A 10,832-nucleotide genomic window follows, 5' to 3' on the forward strand; every position below is an offset into this window, starting at 1 on the left:
AGTCCAACTTGGCATGATATTGTGAAATCATCCCCATGGTTCACGTGTGTTTGCTATTGTATCTCCTGATATCCTAACAACCTTCATTTTGAATCAAGCTAGCTTGGATAGGCAAAACGCACTCTGTACCATACCCCTTGCATTTTGCATAGAATGTTTGCGGCTCAAACTCATACATAATGTAATCAACTCCTTTAGAGATAGTGTAAATTTTTATTACAGAGATACTGGCTCTCTATAACCAAATTCCATTCCGACACTAAATTCATCATCTTTCACCGCAACATTGCCTTCACCTACGAAATGCGAAGCACCGTTAGTCGGTTAAGGCTAAATAAAGAAATGGTAGTTATAACTTTAATTAATAAACATAACATACCCATATTCGCAATTCGCATACTCAGAATATTTTGGGGCATGCATGGCTGCGAGATTCAGAGTTCGCATAAAAGACGGAACACCAAAGTGGTGCTGGTTGACAAGTGCATCTGCTTCATTTGCACCACCAGATTGCCTGCCTTGTCTCCGTCATTGTTTTCGTCATCGACTTTGTAGTTAGCTTCGAACTCCTCTTCACTTTTGTTATTATCCACGAGCTCATCCATATTCACCTCCTCGCCAACTACATCCAGCCCCAAATGCTATTCAAACTTAACGTACAACTCTATCTCAGCACGTGAAATCGGGTTTGTTGATAAATATAGAACATCTGTTGCATACATGCATTTGTGAGTGATTTGAAACTGTATCAGCCCACCAAATACTTGTACAAGATTCTTATATAAAATGTTGCTCACTCTCTTTGAAATGTGACTTTGTATGTTTACAAAGACTATTTTGCAACTTTACAAAACTCATGGTGCATGGAATAGCAAAGGAAAACGAACATTCACAAACAAAAGTCACTCTTTCGTGTGTGTATTGTATAATCTCACCATTATAACACACCCACAAATTTACAATACCTTCCATAACCAAAACTTTACCTCACCCAACCTTTTTGACACTATTAATTGTCAAAAAAACTCACAAGTGTGAAAGATAGAGAAATATAACTGAAGTATGAAAGACGGAGAAATTGATAATAGTATTTATAGATAAAATTCTCGATTAAAATATATTTTTTAATTAAAACGCAAACTATATTTTGCAACTTTCAAAAAAAATTTAAAACGCAACCTATATTTTGTAGTTTAAAAAAATAAAAAGGTACATAGATAAAACGCATGTGCAGGTTGCCGTTTATAAAAAAAATTAAAACACTAAATATAACCTATATTTTGCATGTTATGAATTTTAAAAAATCAAAAAAATAAATCGCTATCTATTTCTTGTAATTGATATTATATTAATGTAATTATTTTATACACATTCATTTTAACATCAACTTCTATGTTTCTTTTCATATAAAAAAAATTAGCCACCGTAGTCACACACATCACAAACCATTCGCATTTCTCAGGACTAATAAAGGAACTTTTTAGACTTTGCTTATTTTCTACTAATTAATTTTAGGCCATGGATTCCTTACTCCAACATTTTTGTAGGAGTATCATTAACCTTCATAAAAATAATTACAAAATATACCACATTTTTTTTTGAAAAAGTTACTAATTACATTTTGATCCCTCCAATTATTGGTTTTTTAACTTTGTCTCCATTCCCTTTTTTTGGATATGAGAAACTGACAGAGATTAGACTTCTTGGAGAGCATCAACGAGATTGAAGCAATCTCCTTCCGAAATAGAGTGCGGATTGAAAAATCCTAACTCTGCCCTCCCCCTTCTTTTTTATTTCAAATACAGAGGCATTTAGAGAAGAGAAGCAGCTAGGATTTTCATCCAACTTCAATCCCTGCCATTCTCATGCTCTTCCTCTGCTGCAAGTTTTGTACGCCTCCGCCATCGCCGCAACACGCCTCCGTCGCCGCCACGCCCTGCTTCCGCCGCCGCGCCCTGCTTCTTTTCATTCTCACATTAGAAGCATTCAGAGAAGAAATGGTCCATTAGGATTTTCATACAATTTCAATTCCTGCATTTCTCTCTTCCTCTTCCTCTGCTGCACATCTCACTAGCATCTTTCAGTTAATGATTTTTTTATTTGCATGGTATGAAAAGTTTTTTATTTGTGAAATTTATCATCACGATGTGAGATTGTGGATCATATAATACTTTTCAAATACACCGGTGGATTTTAAAAGAAATATGCTAATCCCCTTTTTTCATGTTACCATGCTTGTATTGCTTAGGTTCCACTTAGAGGTTTTGCATAGTTCTTTGTCATTTATTGGTCAAAGGACAATATAAGTCCATGAATTGAGGAAATTCCCTGTATCTATATATTGGTTAGTCGTGTTCTGCTGTTTGGTCAATAACTCTTGTTTTTCTGCAGTAAGAGTTAGGCCACACTGGTATATTGATCATTCAGATAGCATATGAGAATATATTAGCTTTTGGACCTAATTTATAAGGGTTCTAATCTTTTAAATATCAAATAGGTGTTCTACTCTGACTCAATTATGCCGTGGATTTAATCTATTCATGAATGACAAAATTCTATTCATAGAAAATTTTCGAAAAGCTCATGAGCAATGCTGTTGATGCCTAGGAACTGCACTTAAAAGGAGCTGTGTATGTAGCAATAATTAAAGTGCTTTTATGATTTCAGTATCTAATTTATAATTGAGGTTTGGTGTTTTGATGAGTTATTGTGTGCTTAATGCTTCTAATTAATATTTTTGCATTAGGAGGTTGGTGCTCACCTTGTATCCATTGGTCGGACACAAGAGCTTGAAAAGAAACAACTTGCTGCTCGTGTAAAGGAATTGGAAATGCAACTATGTAAGGTTAAGTTTATTTCTGGATTTATTTATTTTTTCTGATGGTAACTTTTAAGATACTGCATTCTATTCATGTTACTGTCTTCACTTGGTGCAAAAAGACTTGCTTATTTGTAATTAAAATTTACTAAGAGACATTTTTTGAGATAAAATTGTGCTTGGCATAGTAACAATTTACAAGGAACAATAGCAAAGACACAAATTATGCCAAGTTGTCATAATTTAGCAAGGTTCAGAGAGTTATATAAAATTGAAATCATTGCTGACTACAACAATTTATATAAATTTAAAAAGGACAAAAATGTAATCAAATTTCTCATTTAGAATAATTAGGTAATACTAGAGTTAGATTAATTTATTTATATAATTTATCCTTAGAATTACATACATGTCAAAATCAATATCTTCTAGTTTTGATGTAACTTTGTATCTATTGTATACATGTATGATAAAGATGATAAACTAACAAATCATAAATCCTAAATGAATTATCATGGTTTATCATATGTAAGTGAAAAATGAAAAGTGAAAACCGGTCATCAATATTTGATTCAATTATACTAGTAGTACATTACAATGTTAAAAACTATAATGTTAACTTAGATTTTGGTACTTTATCTTTCCAGTAAAATTGATTCTTAATGTCAAGAGAATGGTACTCTTATATGAGTGGTTTTGTTTTGTGAATATAACATTAAAAAAATTATCAAAAGAATTTAATCTCATAATTAGCTACTTTTGTGAATATATTAAGTGCACCCTTATGACTCTGTTGAATCTTATATCAATTGCTGCTCTAAAAAAATTAAGACTGTTGAAATTAAAGCTTTATCAAATTAAATTTAAGATTTCTGTTGTGATTGAATTTGTTTGTTTTTCATGCACAGAGGTGACCACATAGTAAAGAAAATTGATTGTGAAATTGGAAGTTGCGTAAAGGTGCTAGGTGGTTATAAAAGGATGCATTAGGTGGTAAGCTTGTAATCTGACTTTCCATAGTAATTTATTGGATCTATTCCATTACTTTCTTTTGGTGCTTATTGTATAGAATGAATCCTCCAGCATGAATTTTGATAAGATATACATTTAGGAAGTGACAATTCTATGAAATTCAGCACCAAGTTTTCATTATTATCCATCAAAACCATTGACTGTTGTTCAAATTGTGTGGTTTTTTAATGTTTTGTTATTTGCTTACTGTATCCTAAATTGGTATTTGAATAATTTGTTCAAGTGGTTAGTATTTGAGTTCAAGTTGTTAGTATCTGAATACTGTATTATGAAAGTGTGGGTTGAATCGAAAAAGAGATTTCCTTCAATTCAGTGTAGACATCTAAAATTAAATTGTATTCATTGTAATTAAGAACTCAACTACTTTTCATAATATTTTCGATTTGCTTGATATATCTGATACATATCTTAACTAGAGATACTTGATGTTCTTGTGCTAAACAAAAAGAGCATTCTTTTTATGATAATGCATAAAGGGCTAAAGGGCAGATTGATGCAAATGAAACGAGTCCTAGATGGTTGTTAAAGCAAGAAGTTGTTCTGCTAGTATGGATAGAGTACTACTATAAAAGCAACTGTATGGACCATGAGTTTATGCAGCATATGAGCTTATACTATTATGGACTAAGAGTGTTGCCATGTAATTAGAGTATCCTATGTGACACTAAAATGGGGGCATTTTGCAAAACATGTTTAAATGTTAGTAATTTGTGTTCTAAAGAGATTTCAGGAATCAGTGGCTATGCAGTACATAAAAGATTAAAAATGGAATAGGACCTTGTTGAATATATAAAAGGGATCCTTTCTAAGTCTTTCGCTCTCCATTATGGGCAAGAATTTTGTATATGGTGTGGAAGGTACCTGTTACATAACAATCAAGCTAATATATCAGAAATAAAATACACAAATATCCAATTCATGATATATATATGTTAAATCATGTTAATTTGGCTGGTATTTCTTTTTTCAATTTGTTTAATATTGTCTTATGACCATAGTTGTCAGAATCGAATCGGTGATCGAACCTATTTATTAAAAATAATATTAATATATTATATAATTATGAAAAGAAAAAATAAGTGAGTTTATAATTATTGTTAAATAAAAATATAATTAATTTAAGAATGAGTGAGTTTATAACTAAAATTAAAATAAATTAAATAAAAGTAAACTATTTGATGAAAGATATATATATTTAAGAGTCGTGCGGGCGTACTTAAGTTGAAGAATTTTGTATGTCATCGCAAAGAATTTAGACTGCAAAATAATTATGGCATTGGAAACTCTAAGAGAAAAACCTACTCCCGAGACAAGGTGTGGCTACAGTGCAATGATGGAGATTCGTCTAGATGCACCTAGTGGTCGTTAGTTTATTTCTTATTTTTCTGATGAACACAATCATCCGCTTCTGGATCCTCGGTTGAATGGATAGCTTCGTGGGCATAGATTCATGTCCGAGGCTGATATTGGCCACATGGTTAACATGAAAAAGGGTGGGATTAGTGTTGGGTAGATATATCGGGCATTAGCAAATCAGGCAGGTGGCTATGAGTATCTCTCTTTCACGCAAAGGGACATGTACAATAAAATAGCAAAGCAGAGGCGCCAATTACCCAATGATGCATATGCAGCTTTGAAGTATCTAGAAGATCAAGCAACAAACGACCCTTCTCTCTATTTTAATCATCACATGGATGCCGATGGTACCTTGCGCAATTTATTCTGGTGCGATGGTCTCAGTATGGCAGATTACTCATTATTTGGCGATGTGCTGGCTTTTGATACTACCTATAAAAGGAATAAATATATGTGTCCATTGGTGGTATTTTCTGGTGTCAATCATCACAATCAAACAATTATCTTTGCTGCTGCCTTAATTTGCGATGAGGAAAAAGACACGTATAGGTGGTTGCTACAACAACTGAAGGTGGCAATGAATGGGAAAGCACATGTTTTGGTTATCACGGATGGTGATCTATCAATGAAGTTCGCCATTGAGAAAGAGTTTCCTAATGTACATCATAGATTATGTGCACGGCATCTGATTCGCAATACAACAAGTAACATTGGCAAGCCCCAGTTTACGTCCATGTTTAAAAAGTGTATGCTAGGCGACTATGAAATTGATGTATTTCGTCAAAAGTGGTTTGAAATGGTTGAGGGATTTGGCGTCGAAAAAAAGAATTGGGTCCTAGATATGTATAAAAAGAGACATTCATGGGCAACTGCACATATAAGAGGGAAGTTTTTTGCTAGTTTTCGGACTACTTCTCGGTGCGAGGGATTAAACTCAATCATTGCAAAGTATGTCAATTCAAGGTACAATTTGGTTGAGTTCATTCAACACTTTAATCGATGTGTCGACCATATAAGGTGGAAAGAGGTCCAGGCTGACCTCGCATCTGTGAATGGGAGACCCAATATGCAGACTTGTTTTCAACAGTTAGAGATGAGTGCTGCCAATGTTTACACCCTATCAATATTTCATATGTTCCAACCAATCCTTGTACGGGCTGCATCAATGAAGGTAATAAATATGAGGCAAACTGGCTCTTATGTGATTTACTCTGTCGGTTTGGACCAAACGCCAAATGAGATGTGGCGTGTATTCTGTTGTGACATTGAGATGGAATTCAATTGTTCATGTATGAGAATGGAATCATTTGGCATACCTTGTGAACACATAGTTTGCGTCTTGGTGCATGAAGATATAGAAGAGTTGCCAAGGTCATTAGTCTTGCCTTGGTGGACCAAGACTACCAAAGTAGGTTTGCAAAATGCGGTCGGGCTTCATTGGGATTCTTTGATGCTAAGTCAATACGGTTATTTGATGGATTGGTTTAGACAACTAGCTAACTTTGCTTGCCGAGATAACGAGAGATTTATCTTTACACGGGACATGGCTATGAATTTATTGAAACAATTTAAGGAGGAAGATGCTGCACAAAAAGAGTTGGTCAATGATGTTGATAGTGTAAGAGATGATGTGCAAGTGAATGCTTCTGGAGTTGGGCGTGCAACCAATGATCTGGGACATAGCATGCCAAGGGACCCAAGAAAATGTAGGACAAAAGGGGGGGCTTTGCAGTCCAATAAAAGAAAACATCGATGTGGACAGTGTGGCATAGAGGGCCACAATCGAACAACTTGTCGTGTTCGTCGCGGAATTTCACAGTTAGAAGGCCGTGGAAATGACACATTTGATAATGACTCGGATGATCACATAAACATTGAAGATGACTCATTGGTAAGTATTTTTAATAATGAGGTATGACAAAGTTTTAGTTGCACCTTATTAGCTAGTACTAATGATATTATATTGCTGATATTGTAGGTATATGATGAGAATGCTTCGTACAGTAGCAATGAAGTGCTGTAATAAGGTATAGTTAATGGTTTAAGTTTCTGGTATTCTCCAATTTTTATTTTATTTGGGATTGGTATTTTTTTTAATTTATTTTTGTTTCATTTAATCTTATTGGAATTCAGCTTTTGCGATGGTTGTTGTTGTTCGTGTTTATGACTAAAGGCTGAAGTTTGTACTCTTGTTATGGCATCATAGAAATGTGAAGCTATTTCTTTTTTATTCCATCATAGAAATGAATAAAGAAAAATTTGCTATCCTTCATTTGTTAGTGAATTTGTTGTGTTCTTTGTCACATTGATCTATTCAAATATTATGTTCACTACATGTTGGACCATTGCTATTTACTATTATGAACCAGAGTTTGAAGTCCTGCTTGGCTTTTCTTCTTCTGATATTGTATATCAAGATTAGGGACCTAAACTTTGGTTCTCTAATATTTGACAACAGTGAAATTGGTGGGATGTCTACCTTTTTATTTGATCCATTAGAGCTTCACTATGCATAGTAAATGATGTAAATGTCACTGTAATAATGTGTGTACTTAGGCAGTTTTTGTTCACGTGGTTGGTCCTTCAACGTTAGTAACTGGCCTTATGGAAAGACTTTCATGGCTGGTGATGTACTTGGTCAGCAACATCCACCATTATCCTCTTTTCCTTTTTATTTTTCTTCATTCATTCATTTAATTTTTAGTTATACACATGCAGAATTCAATTACATGTTTAGGATGCACAACGTGATGGAAGTAGACAAGTCTTTTTTCGAGCTATGCATTCCAATTCCAAAGATCGGAAGGGAATTTGGAGACACAGTGCATTGGTCAGAAAATGATCAAACTTAGCTTCGCTCAGGACAGAGCTACTTCATTTGTAGTTATCTTGGTCATTGTCAGCGTGGCATGAAAATTGCCAATTTGCCATCAATGCTATCTATTCTAATAATTTCATATGCACTTTAATTTGTATAAACATAAGGAAATATTATTATAGAATTATTTCTTTCTCAGAATGAGGTGCATAACATAACATCTTAGCATGGATGATGGATTACTTTCTCACATTTAATAACTACCCCTATTTTCAATAAAATAAAATGTTTTGGCAACAAATTGAAAGCAATATCAAAAGAAGAAAACAAAAATTGCAACCAATATCCAAAGTTTATGTTGTGGGAGAAAACTAAAAGTAAAAGATTGGAATGAAGGTTGTTGCTGTAGCTATAGCAAAATGAAATCCTGATCAATAGAACAATAGTTTATTGGCAAAGCTGCTCAACTGCAATGACAATCTGAGCAGGTTGAACCACGGTCCATTCCTCCAGCGTTCCGGAATATATGGGGTTGGCACATCCTGAGAAGATAAGCACATAATTGGAGCATCCAAATCATCGTTGAAATTCTCATTGATGGCAGCTGTGAGACTTGCACCGATTCCACCTGTCCTCATGCACTCTTCCACTATCAGCACCCAATGAGTCTTCTTCACTGACTTCCCAATTGTGTGAAGGTCAAATGTCTTCAAGGACCTGATATCAATCACTTCTGGATCATACCTTTTGTTCACCAATGTCTTTGCGGCTTGCATCACATGGTACCTAATCCTGAAGTATGTTAAGATGGTCACGTGCTCCCTGGGTCGAACCATCTCTGCTTCCTCCAGTGATAATACATACTTTTCGTCCGGAATTCTATCCTTGCATGTTGCCCAGTATTATGGTTCACTTCATTCTGGGGTTTTTATTTTGTATACTTTCTCTATTTTTGTCAAACCATTGCTATACTTAATGGCAGAAAATCAAGCATGAGTTTTTAATAGAATTCTTACACTACTTTTAATGTTATAATTAGGTCATTAGAAAAGAAGAACCATATAACCGAATAATGAGCATGATTAGTGAACGAATCATTATTATCTAAATTTCAATAATTCAAGTAATTTTGTTGTTTTAGTTGTGAAATATATATTATGCAGTTTATTTTTTTATTTTAATGAAGAAGAGCACATCATAGAAAAATTGAACAAAAATGAGGTAAATAGCATTGATGATTTTGAGTTTTATTCAGAATTATAGGTTCTTAGTAGGATAACGAAAAAGCGATACAAAATGAGAGTAATAAAACATAGTTAATAAATAAATTCGTCTATTTTAGTAAGTCTAACAATAAGACATAAATAATTCTTCCCAATTTAAGTAAAGATGTTATGGGTATATCATAAGCCACCATGATTGAAACCTCTCGTTAACATCTGCCCGTATCTTATTCCAATCTCTGGTGACAAAATCCAATGCTAAATAGATTCTACTCATTTCCTCATGCAGCTGTAACTTATGTTACCAAACGTTAACACATGTATTAGTGTAATTAAAGAGCGAAATTGTCTATGTTAAAAGTTACCTTTGGAGGGACCACTTTGGAGGGACCACAGGAGTGAATTCCTGTTGCACATCCATCCATTGCATAACCCATACAGCTGAATCATTACTGTGTGAAAACGTATCATGCAATACAACATAAGGAAGTCGAAAACAGTATATATATATATATATATATATATATATATATATATTAAATTAAATAACCAACAATTTGAATAATTACCTATTTGTGCACCTAGGAATACCTATTACACTACGGACTTCCCAACCCTCGAAACTCACTATTTCTTGTATACCACATTCTGCATACTTCTCTGAAAATATTATTTCAGAAAGAGCCACTCCCTGTAATAAGAATAGTGTGCTTTATTATTCGAAGTAATGTTATTATTAGCCTTGTTTCTATAGTAGGAGAAATTACTGTATTTCTAATATGATGCTTGTGTGGTTCATCATCTTCAACCTTACGGTGAGAGTCTAAATGATAAAGTATTTTGTTAGGAATGCTCATTACTATTAGATACCAGTGATCATCATTTTCCTTGATTGGGACATATATCTGTATAACAAAGAGGATGTAATATGTATAAGTAAAATTTTGAGTACTTTTATTATAATAAAAATATTCCAATAATTAATGAGAACTTACAAATCGAAGGTCACGGGTTGGTGGCATATAATGTGCATATTTTTCCAGTAAGTCATGATCCTCCGTATGTAACGACACGTCATCCTAGGAATGTTTGAGCACAATGATTATTTATTTTACTTAGTTAAATTGAGAAAATCAAGATTTTGACTTACCGTAAATGATGGTGGAAGGGACCAAACATTTTTTTAATTTGGTCATGCTAATATTTGATGTTATCTTCAATGTCATCAGCTTTATTACCAGTTCAGACACTTGCTTTCCAGGTACGAGACAGAACAGATCTTCTCTAGTTGCAGTTGTGAGACCCAAGACTTTTGAAAAGGCCTATTTTGAATCAATCTCAAATTATATATTTATTTATGGTCTTAATTTCAGAAATTATTTTTTATTGAAAATAATTAAAAATAATTAATTGGACTTGAAATAAATTAAGGTTTTTATCCAAACTCTATACCTATGGATTATTTTTCTATTTATGATTTAAAGTTCTAAAAATTTGAAAATAATGGGGTTTGGCTATTTAAATTAGAATTTTGTCTAATTTTATAATTATTGAATTATTTTCTATATTTAAATTATAAATTTGG

The 10,832-nt window shown here is 33.4% G+C and overlaps 1 pseudogene; it reads left to right on the top strand.

Moving 5' to 3' along the window:
- Positions 1,866 to 8,175, top strand: LOC107647025 (annotated as a pseudogene).

Source organism: Arachis ipaensis, chromosome B06 (assembly GCF_000816755.2).
Source record: "Arachis ipaensis cultivar K30076 chromosome B06, Araip1.1, whole genome shotgun sequence".
Taxonomy (NCBI): Eukaryota; Viridiplantae; Streptophyta; class Magnoliopsida; order Fabales; family Fabaceae; genus Arachis; species Arachis ipaensis.